General features: G+C 46.3%; 1 protein-coding gene across 6 annotated transcripts in view; it reads right to left on the reverse strand.

Annotated features, from left to right (window-relative positions):
* The window catches only part of DCAF1 (DDB1 and CUL4 associated factor 1), a 127,914-nt gene extending 108,022 nt beyond the window's left edge, over nt 1-19,892 (reverse strand). For 2 of the 6 annotated variants that reach the window (XM_045024130.1, XM_045024125.1), the window contains exon 1: nt 998-1,152. The gene's annotated coding sequence lies outside the window, so the exon portion shown is untranslated. Of the gene's footprint in view, nt 1-202; nt 228-997; nt 1,153-2,292; nt 2,372-15,697; nt 15,728-19,786 lie in introns of those variants that run through there. The other 4 variants (XM_045024128.1, XM_045024126.1, XM_045024129.1 and 1 more) reach the window with 4 other exon arrangements.
* Nucleotides 19,893-20,120: the final 228 nt, after the last annotated feature.

Below are 20,120 nucleotides of genomic sequence, written 5' to 3' on the forward strand. Positions count from 1 at the left end.
CTAAATCAGTAGACATCTTTTATACTAGTACAACTGAGTCAACACTAACAATTGTACTGATTTAACTATTTTGGTACAAAAATCATACCCTTAACTGAAATAATTAAAACTGATACGCAGACCGTGCTCCAATGCCCACTACAAAACACTACTATACTTTCTGCAAAGAGAGACCGCATAATACTTAATTAGTTCCACACACCCATCAGATGGCGAGGGGAAGAAAGTGGTTGGAGTCTCCTCTTTGCAAGGGGCTGGCATTCACAATCCCCACCCAAAGCAGGTGGGGAGAAGATTAAGTATTAGGTGAGGGTAAGTGCTTCAGGGATACGTGGAGCACTACTACACACCACATTAACAGGCACAAGAAGAGGTGAGACATGAAGGCACCTCAGCCGGAGGTGTGCAGAGGAAGGCAATGCCCCCCACAACGGCAGGAGAAGGAGGCGTGGGGAGACACGTGAGGAGACACATGGGGAGGCGAAACACCTCCCTCCCAGCAGCTGGATAGGCTAAGTGCATGGGGGGAGTTGAAACCCCACTAGCGGTCGGCAATCACCCTGGCAAAAAGCCGGAGTGAAGCATCCCCCCACCCCCTCGTAGGGACTGGCGAGAGAAATAACACCTGCTCCACCCCGTGGGTGGGTGACAGTGATGGGGGCGGGGGAAGGCTATAGCCCCCTACGAGGCGGGGAGGGGCAATGACCCTGGTGAGGCGAAGCCTGACACACGGGCGGGGAGGAGGAGCGAGAAGTGAGACCTCACCCCACACACCCGCGTGTCTGTGGAAGCCCCCCCCCGGCAGTGGGGGAGGGGAACAGAGGAAGCCCCCACGGCGGAAGGGACTGATTGGGGGCGGCCCCGTGCGCGGCGGGAGAGGGAAGCCGAGCCCCCCCGGCCGGTGTGTGAGGTGAAGACCCCCCGCGCCGAGGACTGGGCAGAGGAGCGGCCTATGAGGCTGCGCCGGGGGCCGCGCCGTGCCCGCTCCCCGTGGTACCTGCCCGATGCCCCGCTGGGTCCCCGCCGCTGCTCCCGGCCCCTGCACTGGGCCCCGCACACACCGCGGCGGCGGCGATTGCTATGGCGGGCACACACTTTCCGCGTCACGGCGCGCGAAGGGAAGAAGCTCGCGCTCTGCCTCTAGGGAAACACAGTTCGGGAGCAAACGACTCCAGTGCGCAGGCGTCTCTGCTCCATGGCGGGGAGCCCAAGGGAGGCTGGGAGTTGTAGTTCTCCCCGTGGCTGTAGGCTCTATGCATCGTTTTCAGAGTAGGGGGACAGCACCTACTGCCCCACGCCCAAAAGAATGTGGCAGCGGCCTCCTCCTTCTGTGCACATCCTATGCCCCTGCCCACCATATACACGGTCCCCACAGTGCCCCCTCCTCACTGGGTCTGGCCTAAATGGCATCCCAGCCCCTCTGCCCCCCAGTGCCCAGCCAATTCCACCCATCAGGCAAAGTCCTGCACTTGCAAAACTGCATCCCCACACAGAGGCCAGGCAGGTTCAGCATGGGAAGGAGTGAGGCAGGATTCCAAGCCAGGGCAGGAGAGCTAACCGATACCATGCACAGATAAATTCCTGCACTCCACCCCTCAATGACACAAGCCATGGAATAGCCTCCTGGCATTCAATAAGTCCAACCTCCCCACAGCTCCCACCCCATCATTACTCTCTTCCCTTTCCCCTCCACCCCCCCCTAAAAAGACATAGTACTGAGCCAATGATATTGATTGATGTACCAGATTCTGGCCACCAGAAGCCTGTGAAGCCAGCTTCCAGGATGTCCTCATTGTGTCTGCCCTGCTCCCTGCCTTTGCACACTTTTAGCTGGCCAGAGACTTCAGTGGAAAGGTTGGGGGGTTAGACCAGCAATGGTGGGGTAGGGACAGCTGTCTTGATACCATGAATCTGCCCCACCTAAATGCAGCTCTACAAGCTATAGGAGATACAGTACCTGCTACAAATTACTTACAAACTAGATTGGACAGCTATCATGGGACAAAATTATTACGTGCAGCCCAAAGGCCAGAAGGAGTTCTACAACCAGAACAGCAGCTGGGGGTGGGGGGGAGTTGGTTTGTTTTTTTTATTAGAGGTCACTCAACTGAAAATGGAGACCAGCATGCCAAGACCTGTAGTGGTCACAGGCCACACCTCTATTAGACAAGACAAGAGCAGCTATGAACTGATCCATTTTATGTAAACCAGGTTTAGTCTCCAGCTCCTGGAAAGTTACCAACAGGGGATTAGGTTGGGCATTGCCTGCAGAAGAACAGCCAGCTCCTTTACCTGCTGAGTGCCAACACAGCCTTTTAGGGGCACAAGCCAGTTTTTTGTGCAAATATCTCAACTGCTGTTTGAGAACCACCTGCATGAAAATAAAAGGAACATAAATAATAATTGTTTTTCCATTGATTTTCTTTCCAAGTGTTACCTGCCCTGCACTTACCATCTATGGGACTGCATGATAATAGCCTGACATCATGCTTGTGGATGTAGCCAGGTGTAAACCATAATTAACAATTTTTCATTACCTGGGACTAATATTACCATATTACTATTCTTCACTATTCAACTGCACCTGCTCCATTACTGATCACGTTGGATCCCATTTATCCCTGGAGTAACTATCAGTCACTCGAGTTACGAGAGGGATGGTCTTGGCACATTATTAGGATCCTACCAAATTCATGGTCCATTTTGGTCAATTTCAAAGTCATAGGATTTTAAAAATAGTAAATTTCATGATTTCAGCTATTTAAATCTGAAATTTCATAGTGTTGTAACTGTAGGAATCCTGACCCAAAAGGGATTTGGTGGCGGGGGAGTCACAAGGAGGTTATCATAGGGAGGGTTGTGGTACTGCTACCCTTACTTCTGCGCTGCTGCTGGCGGCTGCACTGCTTTCAGAGCTGGGCAGCTGGAGAGCGGTAGCTGCTGGCCAGGAGCCCAGCTCTGAAGGCAGAGCCGCTGCCAGCAATAGCACAGAAGTAATTATGACATGGTATAGTATTGCCACCCTTACTTCTCTGCTGCTGCATGCAGAGCTGGGCACTCAATCAGCAGCCACCACTCTCTGGCTGCCCAGCTCTGAAGGCAGCAGCAGAGAAGTAAGAGTGACATGGTATGGTATTGCCACCCTTACTTCTGCTCTGCTGCTGGTGGGGCACTGCCTTCAGAGCTGGGTGCCCAGCCAACAGCCGCCACTCTCTGACTACCCAGCTCTGAAGGCAGTGCTGAAGTAAGGGTAGCAATACCCCTAAAATAATCTTACCACCCACCTGCAACTCCCTTTTGGGTCAGGACCCCAATTTTGAGAAATGCTGATCTCTCCGATTAAATCAGTATAGTATAGGGTAAAAGCACACACAAGACCAGATTTCACAGTGGGAGAACAGATTTCACAGTCCGTCACGCATCTTTCATGGCCCTGAATTTGGTAGGGCCCTACACATTATAGACTATAAATTCTTTGAAGCAGGAACTATCATTTATTGCATTTGTACAATGCCTAGACTGGGCTGGGCTCTAAAGAGATACCACAATATAAATGCTAAATAAGTTCTGTGCAAGGGCACATCTACTTAGGGATATTAAATCTATATTGTAGGATGGTACAGAGGCAGTAGCAAACGGAGCAGCATGTACATTCCTTCCAAGATGGTTGACACCCCTTTGATAGTTCTGCAGCAGGTCACGTTCCTAATCCCTCATAAGTTAAGTACATAAATTGTGCACTCATATTGTAATACACAGAGATCCACACAGCTGAATAAACCCCATCATGCACTGTATTAACCATAAAACTTGGGATGGATTCTCTGGGACAGTGTCTCTGGTTGTTCCAAAGTCCTGTCCAGGAATCTGGGATGAGGACGACGGGATCAGTACTTTACCAAGCAATGGATGGTTATATAATCCATATAATAAAATCATCTCTCATTTTCACCATTTCACAATACCAGCCTCACCTATTCCTTAGTTCAAGGCATTTGTTTGGTTTTGAGCTCCCTTTTATTCATCTCAATAATTTCTTTCCCTTCCTGTCTTGCTCCACAACCATGAAATGAGACATTGATGAATACTGGTCAATTTGGCCTTGGCTCTGTTCCCAGCGCCAACTACTTTCACCCATTAACAGCAGCTCGCTTTGGCAACAGGGCAGCTTTTCACCAGGCAGGGAACAGAAAGGAACCGAACCCCAAGCAAGCCATTTAGATAGAAAACTATTAGATTTAAGAAGACAAATCCATCCCAGTTCTGACTCTGTCCATGCACAGATCACTTTGGCACGGTTACTTTAATCACAGGGAGGAAACATGATCTAGTGCTTATAGCAGGGGATGGAGTCAGAAGCTGGTTCTGTTCCAGCTTGGCCAATGACACACTTGTGACTGTTAGCAGGTCACTTCACTTCTCTATTCCTTCTCTTTCTTATCTGTAAGATGGGAAATAACCTCCACTTCCAAGGGGATTGAGACACTTGATTAATTAATGGAACATGCTATACTGTAGAGGTGCTGAGTTACATCTAGGCCAGGGGTAGGCAACCTATGACATGTGTGCCGAAGGCGGCACATGGGCTGATTTTCAGTGGCACTCACACTGCCCGGGTCCTGGCCACCAGTCCGGGGAGCTCTGCATTTTAATTTAATTTTAAATGAAGCTTCTTAAACATTTTAAAAATGTTATTTACTTTACATATAACAATAGTTTAGTTATATATTATAGACCTTATAGAAAGAGACCTTCTAAAAACGTTAAAATGTATTACTGGCATGCAAAACGTTAAATTAGAGTGAATAAATGAAGACTCGGCACACCACTTCTCAAAGGTTGCCGACCCCTGATCTAGGCAGCAGTCTGTTCTTTTGCACATCCACCCTTCAAGATAGGAGAGATGACTCACTGGAACACCCAAGAGGTTATCTCAGAGTGTTTTTCAGTTTAACTCCAGAATGTCTCTGTTTCGTTCATCTACATAACCACTTCAAACTCCGCCCACTTTTCATTAACTTTATGCCAAAGACACGAAGTGTACAGATTTTGTCTCCATGTCTTTGGAGAAGACAGGTTAGCTCACCACCTAATACACATTTACTTGGCCCTCTCACCTGCCCACCACTGTACCTGAACTATTTCCCCCCTTCGCCATTTTGTCTTGTCTGTCAGTTTGTGCACTCTGCAGGGGAGGGCTAGTGACTTATTCTGCATTTTGTAGTGTCACGTACTTTGACAGTGCTATAGTGTGCCCCTTCCTCCACCTACGACATGCTTAGGTTGTACACAGAGTAGTTCTAGATATACACACAGCAAGGTTAGCCAACAATCCTCTCTATGATCAGAACAGTTTACAACATCTGCAGGGCGATGAAAGAAAACACTCCCTCAGAACTAACCTACCCTCAAGCAAAACTTGAGTCAGCAGAACCATGCAGTTTCCAGGAAGGGGAGAGAGTTCCAAACCAGAATGCCTTGCCACTAGTCCCCAAATTCCAACTCTAGTGGTGCCAAGGGTAGCATCTCATCTGATCTCAATCATCAGGAAAGTTCACATGGATGTTTCATCTTCCCCTCTGAAAGCCCTGTGGGCAACATTTAGTTCTTCCCTATAATGCATTTGTCATCAGACACAGCCATCCCCACTGACTCCAGAATCACAGTTGGAACTCCCAATCTAGGCTGTAGATTAGGTCATTTAATTATGTCACAACATGGACAAAATGCTGAGACCCCCTGTTGGTTGACGATCAGCCTCAGAGGCCATGGAGACCAAGAAGCACAGTTCTCTTTCCTGCAGTAGAAATACAAATTATTTTCCAGTCCCTCGCCCTGTCCTACAGAGATGCCAAGGGGGTAAGATTGCTTCCTACCCCGCGTAGGCCTCATCATTGTTAACAAGGGGCTTGCTTGGTCTAAGCTGAAAGGTATTGGAACATTTTATTTCCTTTAGGAGACAAAGTAGAGGAGCGTGCTCTCTCTCTCTCTTTGTAATTTGTCCCTTCAGTTTTACCTCAGACCTGAGCAGGCCAAGATTACAGCAAAGGTGATCTACCACTTTTCCATTGACATCTCCACTTGTTGCTGAGTCTCAATCTAATGCTAGCACACTCATTCTTTCATGCCAAGAGGCAACATTTGCATTAATTGCTTCAAAAGATCAGTTTAGCCACTTAAGGGGCAGACTGATTCAGGCTTTAACCATTTCTAGTCCAGATCATACAGTTGATAACTGGCTTTGGGCCTTCTCCCAGCCTGGTCTCCCTCCTCCTGGAACTGAAGTCTCTAAGATTTCTAGATCGTAGCATTTCAACCTGCAGAGGAATGTGGATATGCAAGTGTCATAAATAGGCACATCAAGGGTTGCAATCACCCTGCTCTTCCCATATTGCAATACAGAAGGCAAATGTTGTTATGGAAAAGCCAATGGGAGGGCTGTCCCCCAATATGGAAGAGGTTGAGTGTGAGGAAGATGACAGCTCTCACTTGCTGTGAGTCCAACTGCCATATGCCTATTCAAGTCCACCCATAAGCTGGCTTGAGACAGGGCTGCAGCAGATCAGATCTCCACAGATTCAAGGACCTGTAAGTACCTGTGGACATTCATTCACAAATCTCTAGGAAGGCTTGTGGGTCATCGACTGGTCTTATCTTAGTTAAGAAAAGGCCCAGCGCCATGGAAATCATTCTTGCATAGTCACCCTGCTTGATGCATTTGGGCTGCATAAGAAGGCCAGATTCATGAACAGGACTAGTTATTGCTAGCAGCTGCACCTCCTGCTAGTTCTGTTCCACCTGCAATTTCTGGTGCAGAATGGCAGCTTGTATCCATACCTATCGCTATAGCAGTTTGCACCTATTATTGTCTTTCTTGGGCAACAGTTTGTTTCTTGGCCAGGAAGTATACTGACTCTTAAATTTCACCTTTATGGCAAAACCTTCAAGGGGGGTCACTACCAGACAGCCCGACTTTTCCTACCAGTTGTGAGAGCTCTGACCAGGGCAGCTGTTCAGTCCAGTAATACTATTCCTTTAAGATGCTAAATGAGCCCCTCCTGAGTGCAAGGTCCAGTTATTATAAGTTTCCTTTGGTTTTGCTTCAGTCCAAGCTAAAATAGTAACAAGGTTCCAGAGCCAGCTTGGACTCATGGAAACCCTTCTTTCCTGGTAGCTGGTAAATAGTTCTAAACAGCCCTTGTTGTTTCACTTCAGAGCCCCTTTCTTCATGCTGTCTGTCAGCCAGTCCTCTTCATTCTGAGGATACAGGCTCTGTAATCAACTCCAGCTGAAGCACTTCCTGCTTCTCAATGTCTGAATTAACCCTTTCCTTCCTCCTTGGTGTATAAGACCCTATCACAGACCTACTCTGCATAGGCATGAATGCTGCTCTTAAAAATACTGAATCCAAGTATGAAATCTTCAATTGCTGCAGGATACAAAATGCAAGAAGATCCAGTGAAATGGCATGAGATTCCTGATCATCTTTGGTTCGAGGCTGGTGCAGATCTATTTTAATTAATTCTTTTGATATATCAGTTGAAAACACACCCTGTCAAGCAAGCCCTTATCATGAACAGTCACATGTGATAGCAGAAAAAAAATCAGTAAGAATAATAAAGAGTTAGATTTAAAAGAGCTAACAGGGTAGGTTCAAGAGATCCATATTTAGAATTGTTATACTACCCCAACACACCTCACAATACTTGATTAGGATCACCAGTTCAGACACTTATGGACAAGAGGACAAAAACCTTAGTACCAGCATCTAAGAAGTTTCTTGAGCCAAAGGCTCAAGGAACAGGAAGAACAGAAGACATCTAAACAGAATCCAGGAATATACTGGCTCTGATTCCTAAGAACATCCAGAATACTACTGCCAGTGCTCATGTTCTGACAAGAATACTTTTCTCACCAAGTCACAGTCATTGACAAACATGAAGAGCAACAAACACGGGGTCCAGGCAGCGGATCCACCTTATTGGCTGAAGAGGCCACACAAGGGGGACTGTTTTAATAACAGAAGTGATCATGTTTTCAGAAAGTCACTGAGGTGCAGAGAGATTTTATTGATACATGTCCAATAAGAGGCCTTTAACTTCTTGAGAAGGTTCAGGTTTCTTACCCTAAATTCCAACCTAGACATCTCCATTTGTGTGCTGTGATGTGGTATATAAATCCCACATTGGTTAATCATGGGTTAACAGGAGCCCGAGTCCAGTTAGACCAGAGCATGTCACCTGGAGCTGCTGTTAGGCATAACTGGAGATCAAACGCAGCTGGGGAGGGGCTGGGCCTGCATAAAGGCAGGAGCACAAGGTAGTGGAAGAAAAATCAGGGAGGAGAGACAGATGAAAGGTAGGTGGGGTGTTTTTTTTGAGTGGGGGGGAAGAGGAGGAAGAGAAGAGGTGTTAGCAGGCTGAGTGGTGTTTGGGAGGTCTGGAGGCTATGCTCTGAAATAAGAGCAGGAGAGAACTTCCTGAGCTGTAGCAAGAAACCTTGGGGAAGGAGGGTGGGAGATGTGGTAAAGAAGCCCAGGGTGTTAGGGAAGGCCCCTGGAGGTAGAGAAAATCCTTGGTCTGGACAATTAAAAGGTAAAGCTTATAGGAGATGGTGATTCTCACTAAAGTAGGCCTAAAAGAGGTTTAAAAATGAATTGCAAATGAGGGAGTACTAAAATGGCAGGAGATAAGAGGTTTTGTGGTGGGGAGCCTGACTACTTGGTAAAGTACTGGGAGTTGGTTGGGGGTGGGGGGGGGGGTGTGGTGGTTTTTTTTTTAAAATGAATGGTTAACTTGAAGATCCCACGGGAGGACCTGTATGTCTTAATAATGCCTGAGAAGAGGGGCTGCAAGGATTGGGTATTGTTTTATGTGGGCTTGTGACTGAAGTACCATGCAAGGGTAGGAATAAGTGTTACCGGGCCAATGGGCTGAGTTACAAGAAGACATTGACTGCTGTGGGTCTGGAGTGACTGTCAGCAGGGGGCACTGGAGAGGACAGCCTGCCATGCTATGCCCAGCTAGGAGAAGGTGCTCTAGGGATGAGTCTACTCTTCCACAGGGCTTTATTAACTGACTACAATAGCCTGTAGATGCCATTTTTGGCTACTATTATTATTTGCATTTGATTTGTTTTAAGGGAAGATATAACAGTAGTTATTGAGTCTGTGACTACTGACCCCTGCTATGTAACACCATGTCAGGTGAGAGGGGACCAGATAACAAAATTCAATCTCCTACCAGCACTTGTATATGTGTTAAACCTCTACTACAGTTTGCAGTGCCCAGGTTGATTAACTGCAGGCATTTGAAGGAGGGATACGGTATCAGGAGCTGATCTATAAAGACTAAACTCTGATCCCATATTTTCAACCTAAAGGATCTAATGCTACAGATTTTGGTGTCACAGGCTGACTGCACAAATTGGCCTCTTTGCTAGGAAATATGAAGGATTGCCCTAGGGAAATGCAGAGGATTTTCTCTTAATTGCCCACTAGAGGTCACTCTGTTTCTACCCCAGTCCAGCTAATGGAGCAGCCCTCTGGCAGAAAAACTTTGAAAGCTTTTCCTCATTTTTTTTGTGCATGCAAGGTATTCTTGGTTTCCAGGTGGAGTGTATACTGCAATGGCAAAGCTCAGCCCCACTCCTGGTGCTATCCATCTCGACTCGCCAATATCCTGGAGCAGTCACAGTGGCATCACATCAAAATATTGTTGGAGGGAGTTTACACGGTGGGTAGACCCTCCAACAGTATCAATTTTCCATGCACAGTGCTAGGTTTCCAAGTACTGTGCCAAGGATATTGCAGATTCTGGCCACCAGAAGCCTGTGAAGCCAGCTTCCAGGATGTCCTCATTTTGTCTGCCCTGCTCCCTGCCTTTGCCCACTTTTGGCTGGCCAGAGACTTCAGTGGAATGGTTGGGGGGGGGGGGGGTTAGACCAGCAATGGTGGGGTAGGGACAGCTGTCTTGACACCATGAACCTGCCTCACCTAAATGCAGCTCTACATGCTATAGAAGATACAGTACCTGCTACAAATTACTTACAAACTAGATTGGACAGCTATCATGGGACAAAATTATTGCACACCATATGACCCTATGTGAATGATGGGAGTTGAGCTGGAGACCCCAGACAAATCACAAGGAGGAGGCACACAAGGATCATCCCTTTAGTGTGAGGGGAAAGAGAAGGAAACAAACCAAAACATCTAAATAATAATTATGCCAACCAATCCTTTGATATTTTAACAGAACCGGGACTAGCCACACAAAACAAACAAATGGGGAGAAAGGGGGACAGACAAAAGCTTTAGTAATTCAAGGACTCTGCATCCAAAAGACCTGGCAGGTGCAGGGGGAGCAGTTGAAGGCCCCAGAGTCTGCCTGCAAATTAAGTCCAATCTTCTGCTCATGGGGCTGTTCAGCAAGATCACAGGCAGCAGCAGGAGGCAAGGGAAGGGGAGATGAACCAGCTCAGGAGCAGGGTGTGAAGAGACTGAGCACAGAAGGAAGTGGATGCAGAAGCTGCTGTGGGGGACCATGTGGCCTGGGAGAGTCACTCCTGCATTGGGATGTGCAGATGAACAGAAATAATGTTGGGGTGATTCCTCCATCAGAAGAGTCACAGCGAAGTAGAGAAGCTTTCAGCAGCAGATCAAATCTTTCCACTCTCCAGATGGAGACTGACCATGGGGAAGCAGTAGAAGGGAGATGTCAGAAAGGGCCTTGCTGCAGAAGGCTTTTCACATAGTATTTGTGGGGAGAATATAGAGAAAAGGGGATTAAAGGAAAAGAAGTAGTAGGTTTCCCAGGGCTGCATTTTCCCTGAGCTTGAGTTGGCACAGCAACACTAACCAAGACCAGCACCAGGATTTGGGATTAGGGAGAGACTTTTAGGTCTGAGGCATGTCTAAACTACTGTGGTAAGTTGACCTATGCTATGCAACTCCAGCTATGTGAATAATGTAGCTGGAGTTGACGTACCTTAATTCGAGTTACTGCAGGGTCTACACCACAGCAGGGTCGATGGGAGATTTTTCTCCCATTGACTTACCTTACTCTTCTCGTTGAGGGTAGAGTACAGGGGTCAACTGGAGAACAATTTGGGGGGTCTTTACTAGACCTGCTAAATTGACTGCTAGTGGATCGATCTCAGAGCTGTAGTGTAGATCTGCCCTTAGATGAGTCGCCACTATCAATGGTGACTTACCTTCTACAAGTAAAGAATTGGTAACAGCTCATCCAACAGATCAGGGTAGTAGTAGCATGATCAGTTATATTAATGCCTCTATACAAACACAAGATCTGCAGGACTTGACATCAGATGGATAATGGACCTCAGGCAGTGCTAGGGTTTGCAGCAATTCAGCCACACAATTTATCAGCCAGCTATGCCAAGCAAAGAGTTGATTTAGAATTTAATCTAGACTGGAGAGAGGAGCCAGATCTGTCTAGAAACACAGGAGAATGTAGTTCATGGGCTCCGATGCTAATGAACAGGCAGCTAATATCCAAATTACTTTGCTCCAAATATATCCTGGAGCTAAAACCCCCACTCAGACTCCAATTCAGATGCCAAGTGTATTTATACTTGGCCTAGCTGAGTATTTGGATGATGATGTACCTGAGTTTACAAGGTAGAAGTTAATAGGAAAGTGGTTAAGCAATTTAAACTATTGAAACATTCTGCTATAAGAAGCAAATAATATAATCTGTTTCCCTCTGGTAGTGGTGGGGTCTGGGGTGATTGAGTGGGAGAACAATTAAGGATTCAAGTGAATGCCCTTCCTTAAGATAAATTCAGGCTGGTCACCCACATACTTTTTTCCTTTAGAGATGGTCCTGAGCCCTAATCCTGGATCTGAACCCTGGATATGAGTTTAGCTCATAGTTCACAGTTCCAACTCCACCCTCTCTAATGGGATTGAATCTGAACACACTAGCTGAATAGTGATACTTAAGAGAGTCTAGATATGTATCTAGATTTCAAAATTTATTTGTGGTCACTGTCTCCTCCATTGCATCTATCCTTCTCATTTATTGCTCCAGCCTCCCAATGAATCTTTTAGCCTTTACGTTTAATTATTTGCATGGGCTGGAAACTATTTAGTCATAGATCCTAACGTCCAAAGGGACCGTTATGAGCATCTAGTCAGACCTCCTGTATAGCACAGGCCAGAGAACTTCCCCAAAATACTTCCTAGAGCAGATCTTTCAGAAACACATCCAATCTTGATTTTAATAATGGCCAGTGATGGAGGATTCACCATGACTCTTGGTAAACTGTTATAGGAGTTAATTTACATAGCATTGGTGAATTGGTTCTGAACCAGCCTGCTCACAGATGTCAAAAAACCTTCAAAGAAATAAGGTCCAAATCTGGCTTGGCACAATCACCATATATGGCTCTATGAACAATTAAAAAGTCACCAGAGAGCCATCCAGAGATTAAAGGAGGGAGCACTCCGTGATGCACACTGGAACTTCTTGCTGTTCAGAATCATTTCCCACCACTATGCCTCAAGTATCTATAAATAGCTAAACCAAAGGCTAGCACCGCAGCTGTAGCTCAAGAGAAAATCCAGGAGGCCAAGCTGCAAAAAGTTTATTCAGCAATGGGAAAGGTCTGTCAGCTGCCAGAACAGCTCACAATTTCTGACGGATGAGCTCCAGGTCCAACCAATTGCTATTTTTTTCCCCATAGTATATAGTGGATATCAACCCATTTAGATCACCAGAAATATCGTCCTTCTGACACTTGCTGGAAATGCTCTTCTGAAAAAGGGACATGGATACAGATACACTGGGAGTAACCCAACTTTAGGCCCTGTTAATTAAATATTATGCAGAGAATAAACCTCATAGGCATACTGTGTCCTCCAAAAAACTGATGGACTAGAAAATGCCAACCCAGCCAATTATCATGCAAAAGTAAATGCCGTCTGCCAGGCACAGTTAAAACATAGGAAAATGCCAGACTAATTAAATTCCCAAACTACTGCAATGCAATGATCAAACTGGATGAGTGCTCAGCTACATAAACATGGTGGGAGAACTCAGGACTGTAAAGGAGATGGGGGTAGGACAGGGGCATGAGGAAGGTTATGTCTGGCCATGCAACCAATCTGGATGCAGAGTGGCTGTTAACCCTGGTATCCTGGTCAAATTCTAGCTCAGATCATTACATTCTGCTTCCCAACACTATCTCAGCAGTTTCAAGTGAAAACAGTATTCTTTCCTTCCTTTCAAACTGTTGTATAGCTCCATGCTGTTAGATAAGTGCTGTGTTTTACTCTAGAGCAGGAGTGGGCAAACTTTTTGGCCTGAGGGCCACATCTGGGTATGGAAATTGTATGGTGGGCCATGAATGCTCTCAAAATTGGGGGTTGGGGTGTGGGAGGGGTTGAGGGCTCCAGCTGGGGGTGCAAGCTCTGGGCTGGAGCAGTGGGTTGGGGTGTGTGGGGGCTCCAGCTGGGCATGCGGACTCTCAGATGGGGCTGAGGATGAGGGGTTGGGCTGGGACAGAGGGAATCAGAGGGTGGGAGGGGGATCAGAGGGTGGGAGTTGGGGCACAAGAGGAGCTCAGGGATTCAGGCTCCGGGTCACGCTTACCTCAAGCCGCTCCCAGGAGAAGTGGCATGTTCCCCCTCTGGCTCCTATGCAGAGGTGTGTACAGGCAGTTCTGAATGCTGCCCCATCCACAGGCACTGCCCCTGTAGCTCCCATTGACTGTGGTTCCTGGCCAATGGGAGCTGCAGGGGCAACATGCGGAGCTCCCTGGCTGTCCCTATGCATAGGAGCCAGAGCAGGGACATGCCTCTGCTTCTGGGAGCCGTGCAGAGCCGCAGCACACATGGAGCAGGGTAAGCCCCAGACCCCACTCCCCAGCGGGAGCTTGAGGGCTAGATTAAAACATCTGAAGGGTTGAATGTGGCCCCTGGGCCATAGTTTGCCCAACCCTGCTCTAGAGGTAGCTACATATCAACAGTGGATGCAATAATCCAGGCATGTAACTTGAGATTGTAAAGAATTTTGAGGTTGTCTCAGACTACACAAATGCAAAGATGGACATTTCAGGCTCAAACTTATTATTGATGATAAAATATTCAAGAGACCATAAAGAAACTCTGAGGTGGTAAGTACATAGAGAGGGGAATTATAGCAATTGTTTGGGGTTTGGTTAAACCTTATGGGCTGGGCATAACCACTGCCTTTCATTCAGGATAAATGTAAACAAGCATCGTTTTAGCCTCTAAATATAATAACCACAGCACCCAAAACACATACACATGGAAAAGCTCAAGCAGAAAATGAACCATGCAGTCTATGGGGTTTCCCAGACAGGACCGGTTCTACAGTTTTCGCCGCCCCAAGCAGCACACCGAATTGCTGCCGCGGACAGCGGGGGCAGTCCGTGTGCCGTTAGGGTGGCAGGTGTGTTTCCGCGGTGGCGGCAATTTGGTGGCAGCTTCGGTGTTTAGCTGAAGCCGCCGCGGACAGCTAAATATAGAAGCTGCTGCCGAATTGCCACCACCGCGGAAACGCGCCTGCTGCCCTAAGGGCGCACGGACCGCCCCCCGCCGTCCGCGGCGGCAATTTGGCGTGCTGCTGAGGGCAAAACAACAGGGACTGCCGCCCCTTGAAGATTGTTGCCCCAAGCACCAGCTTGGAATGCTGATGCCTGGAGCCGGCCCTGTTCCCAGAGTTCTGATAGCAAATACAGTGGGTAGGGCTTTGGCTGATGGAACTGTGTGTGTGGCTGGAGGGCAGAGAAAGACAGAAGAGCTGGTAATGTGCCCTGAGAGAAAGCTAAGAGACATTGCTTTTTGGGCACTCTGTGCTGGCTAGAAAGGCAGGCTCCGAACTTTGAGCAAAGGAATTGTCCCCTGCTGTTGGATTTCTATGATGTTCAGGAACACAGGACTTAGTGTACAATCTTTGTAAATAAACACAATTGCATCAAACATCTGGCTTTATCATCAATGTCTCCTCCTAACTGCATAATCCACAACACCCTCAATCTGGCTAACCACTCAGGTCAAGAGGGGCTAGCTAAAACCTTGCTAGCTTCAATCCTCATCCGTTTGCACTGTTTCTCTTATTAGGAGTGAATGAAAAGATCATTTAGATACTACACCTGTTCCAAAGTCCCCTGTCAATTTTTGTGATTTTAATAGTATTTTCCAGATTTTGTAAATGATCTTTCTCTGTCCTAGTACCATGTGAAAGACTTTCACAAACAACAAGGGAAACTGGCTACTCAGGTGCAAACAATGAAAGATAATACACAAAGTGCGCTCAAATGCCCAGAGTAAAGAAACTAGGAACAAAACCAATGCCCTCTATTCTCTTCCAGTTACAATGATCTTAGGGGTTACTTGTAACAACATCAGCTTAAAAAAAAAGTGAGGCAGCAGTGTAGTTTTTAAATTGATGGTGCCTTTTTAGAAGTTCTCATAGCTGTCTTAAGAGCTATTAGACAAGCAACAGTGTTGATTTTTGTATCTGCCCTCATACATAATTTGTTTCCCGTGGCTTCTGCTTAAATGGGTCAATTGCCTGTATGTGGCAATTTTGACGTATGTGAAGACAATGAACAGATTAGTGAAACTAGGGCATGGTGCTTACAGGTGCTGTGGATGCACATAAACAAGTTAATTTTTGAATCCTCAATAGTTCCAAGGTCACTTCACCTTTGTGGGGTTTTCCTTAAATGATAGCATGTACTGTGCCTGATGAGATTGAAAGAGAAACAGGTATTAAGGCTTTAGTAATTCAGACTTTCCCATACAGGTACCTAAAGTATTTACTAATATCATCTAGCTCTTATATAGTGCTTTTCATCTTTAGATCTCAAAGCACTTTCCAATACTATGTGTTACACTACCCAGGCTGAGATATTGTACCGCAGTAATGGATAAGAGAGAGGACTTCACTCTCCACTGAAATTAGCCACACTTGGGATGAAACATTGTAGCTATTTAGCAGCATACAGCAATTCTGTGTTAAACTTCAAAAAGGAAAAAAAGAATAAGCTGAATCTGCAGATGGAATTTAGGGAGGCAGAATGCAAGCACCTAAGCTGGAACTTGCCTGGGACAGCTTGCCAAATATCCCTTCTACCATGAAATATGCCATGGGCTCTTAACCTGAAAGGCATAACCTCCACCACTAGTGCTTCCTACTATTATGCTAGATGCCCTCATTCAGCAGTGATTCAGAAGGAAGAATGCCCCGAACATCACTTCCTGCAGCACATAGGATTTTCACGGAGGTCTCTCATCCAAGCACTAGTCACTCCAACCCAGCTTAGTTTGTGAAATGTAAGAGACCTCAGCCCAAGGTGATGACTACAAGCCAAAATATACCTGGTTACTGTGGACTTGATAATGTGTCAGCTAGTCTTATGAGGTCACAAGTGTTGCCATCAGATAAGTTCTATTAGGGCCTTAGGATACCGGGTGTACCAGGACATGCACACGCACTCTCTCCCAACTCTATTTTGCTGTGTGTGTGTGTAATGGACCAATGTGCTTGATAATCATATTAGAAGGCAAGCACATTTTCTTGTCTAGAATGTTTCATAAACTTCTTTGCTCAATTAAAAAAAGAGGATGCGGGGGGACCTGAATGTCCTGAAGTCTGATCTGATGCAAAACAAATGAGTGCCTGCTATTGGGCTATGCGCATGGGCACCACCAAGTCTGTACTAGCAAGTGCAGTGAGGCATTTTCCATAGGCCTTGTCCTTCTGGGAATCTTCATATTTTGGCACCTCCTTTCAGTTCTGTGTAAGGGGCTCCTCATATAGTGGTTTGCTCATTGTACTGAACAATTGCGTGAAGTAAATAATAGTATTGCCTATTAGAAATATCAACCAGCATTGATAGATGGTAACCAGAGATGTATCTGCCCACCTTGTTTGTATCCACATCCAGATTTTCCTCAGATCTAGAGGTGGAGAGGTGTTTAAAGTCTAAGATTCCAGCTAGAACTCTCTCTATGGGTAATGCAAGGTATATGTGTGGTGATGCACTCCATATGCTTTATGAAAATATGCTTATGAATGTGACTATGATGTAACTGGAATATGCTTTATCCAAAAGGTCTCTTGTAAGGTGGTATTACAAAGCTTATAATCTACTGTGTGTTCATCCTATTTGTATGCATGTATCATTCTTGTATCTGAAGCTAGAAATATGAAGGATAATTCTGAGGTCCTGTTGTAATTATGCAAAGTGTGGGCCATTACTGATGGTTTAGAATCTTGATGGCTCCCATTGACTAGGACAATTGGTTGTAAATGGTTTATTTACCTGTAAGCCTTCCTGTGTACTTATGGGCCTTGGGTAATGAAGAATGAGGTCTCACGGGGACATGTGACCATGTCACCTGATAATGAAATCCATCTTAAATCTGGTGGTACTCCATTTAGAAGGAGGGGTGGGGACACGTGAAACAAAAGATTCACACTTCGTGCCAAAGCTATAAAAGGGGGTGGAGCAGGACAGAGAAGGCGGCCAGTCCATGAGAGAGTCCCTGCTTTCCACTTAAGATGTCTTCTGGAACTAACAAGGACTGTATCAAGGGAAAGGATTGGGCCCAGACTAGGAAGGAGTCTAGTCTGTGAAAGAAGCTTATTGGAACATCTCTGAGGGTGAAAGATTGCCTGTAATCAGTTTCTTAATGTATTAGGCTTAGACATGAGTGTCTTAGCTTTATTTTGCTTGGTGATTTATTTTGTTCTGTCTGTGATTACTTAGAACCACTTAAATCCTACTTTTTATACTTTTGTTTATTAGTAAACCCAGAGTAAGTGATTGATACCCAGGGGAGCAAATAGCTGTGCATCAGGGCCGCCCAGAGGGGGGGCAAGAGGGGCAATTTGCCCCAGGCCCCAAGCCCCTCAGGGGCCCCCACCAGAGTTTTTCGGGGCCCCTGGAGCGGGGTCCTTCACTCCCTCCGGGGGGCCCGGAAAAAGAAGCGCAGGAGCTTCTTCTGCTCCCGGTCTTCGCTGGCGGGGGGTCCTTCCGCCCCGGAGCGGAAGGACCCCCCACCGGCGAATTACCGCCGAAGACTGAGCGGGACCCGCCGCCGAAGTTCAGCTCGGTCTTCGGCGGTAATTTGGTGGCGGGGGGCCCTTCCCTTCTGGGACCCGCCGCCGAAGTGCCCTGAAGACCCGCGGCGGGGGGCCCCCTCCACCGAATTACCGCCGAAGACCGAGCTGAACTTCGGCGGCGGGTCCGGCTTTGGCGGTAATTCAGCAGTGGGGGGGGGGGTCCGCCGCAGGTCTTCGGGGCACTTGGGTGGCGGCTCCCAGAACGGAAGGGCCCCCCGCCGCCGAAGACCCCGGGCCCCTGGAATCCTCTGGGCGGCCCTGCTGTGCATATCTCTCTATCAGTGTTAGAGGGCGGACAACTTTTGAGTTTACCCTGTATAAGCTTTATACAGAGTAAAATGGATTTATTTGCAGTTTGGATCCCATTGGAGCTGGGTGTCTGGGTGCTGGAGTTGGGTAACCTGCAGAACAGTTTCCACTTAAAGCCTGCAGCTCTGGGGGCATGGCCTGGACCCTGGGTCTGTGTTGCAGCAGGCTAGCATGTCTGGCTCAACAAGGCAGGGTTCTGGAAGTCCCAAGCTGACAGGGAAGATGGGCTCAGAGGTAATTTCAGTACGTCAGGTAACAGTCCCAAGGGGATCTCTGTGACCGAACCCATAACAATATGTCTTGGGGAAAGCTCAAATATCTGGGATATATAAATGCTTGCTTTCAGCTTACTGGCTTTCAAATTGCTCCCAGGACTGAGTACACACCCTGTGAATATATAGTGTATTCACACTGGATCTGATGGATATTGTTTAGACACCCAAATTGTGGCATTTGAATTCAGATCTTCCTTGCATTCCTACAGGATAGAATGATGGCTAAACTCTGCCATGTTGTCTCTATGGGCTCACTCTATAGATCCTAGAATGCAGAGAAAATGATCATTGTTATATGAAATGCATGGAGAGTTTGCAATAGAAACTGTATACCAAAAAGCCAATAGCTGAAATGTCTGGTTCTCTTAGAAAGAGAAGGCAATATGCATCCGTATGACTGAACACCTATAACTGGATGCAAAAGAGATCTGAAAGACCCTTGCTTCATCTCTGCCTTCTTGACCTCAGGATCCTGACTTAAGAGTTTTGCTTGTGTGCTTTGCCTGGGATTCAGAAGGAATTTCTTAGAGTTCTGTGTCTTATGACCAGTCAGATTTTTAGTAGATGAACATAGCTTCTGTAAAGGAACCTAGGGAATAAACACATTTGCTCTGGATAGGAGGAACAAATGCCATGTCAGTATAGTTTTACATTGAATATAATCCTACTGTTTGATTTTGTCTGTTTATAATACACTGAAATCTCTGCATTTGAAATTGTGTTCAGTGCCTTCAAATGTATTCACTTTAACGTATGTTCTCTCCTCTAACATTATAAGCTTTTGTAATGTACCCATTCTTATAGCATCTGGGCACATTTTTTCTTTTACTAACATTTACATGATTTGTTGAGTGTTTACATGTGGTATTTTGGATGTCACTGTTCATGAATTATATTTGCAAGGCAAAATTCAGTCCTGATAACCAGGTCTGACTCTTGGCTGTAGTCTGGATCTATTTATTGCTATATGCTGGTTAAATACTGTAAAATACAACTAGTTATTTATAAAACAAATGTTTCTATTATTGACCCTTCCATAAAAAGAACTGGTATTTTAGACTAGTGACTTCTGGATCTTACCACTGCGTGAAGGGGCTAATGTGCTCCCTTGTGATGGTAGGAGTCTCTCTCGGTGTTTCATATGACTGTTCTCTGCTTGAATCCCCCTGTGTCTGGCAAAGATCCACCCTCATCGGAAGTACCACTGTTATCATCAATGAGCCCCCATTGTGATGTCACAAGATGGGACATGATTTTTCCCTGTATCTTTTTTTCTTTAACATTCATGTGGTGTTGGTTTTTGTTTTTAATATGAGAATTTAACAGTGAATTTTCATGCTGTCTGGGAGCAAAAGCCTGTGTCTTTGTCTAATTTCTGTAGAGGAGGTTAAACAGGTGAGATGGGGGAGGAATG

Source organism: Mauremys mutica, chromosome 7, assembly GCF_020497125.1.
Source record: "Mauremys mutica isolate MM-2020 ecotype Southern chromosome 7, ASM2049712v1, whole genome shotgun sequence".
Taxonomy (NCBI): domain Eukaryota; kingdom Metazoa; phylum Chordata; order Testudines; family Geoemydidae; genus Mauremys; species Mauremys mutica.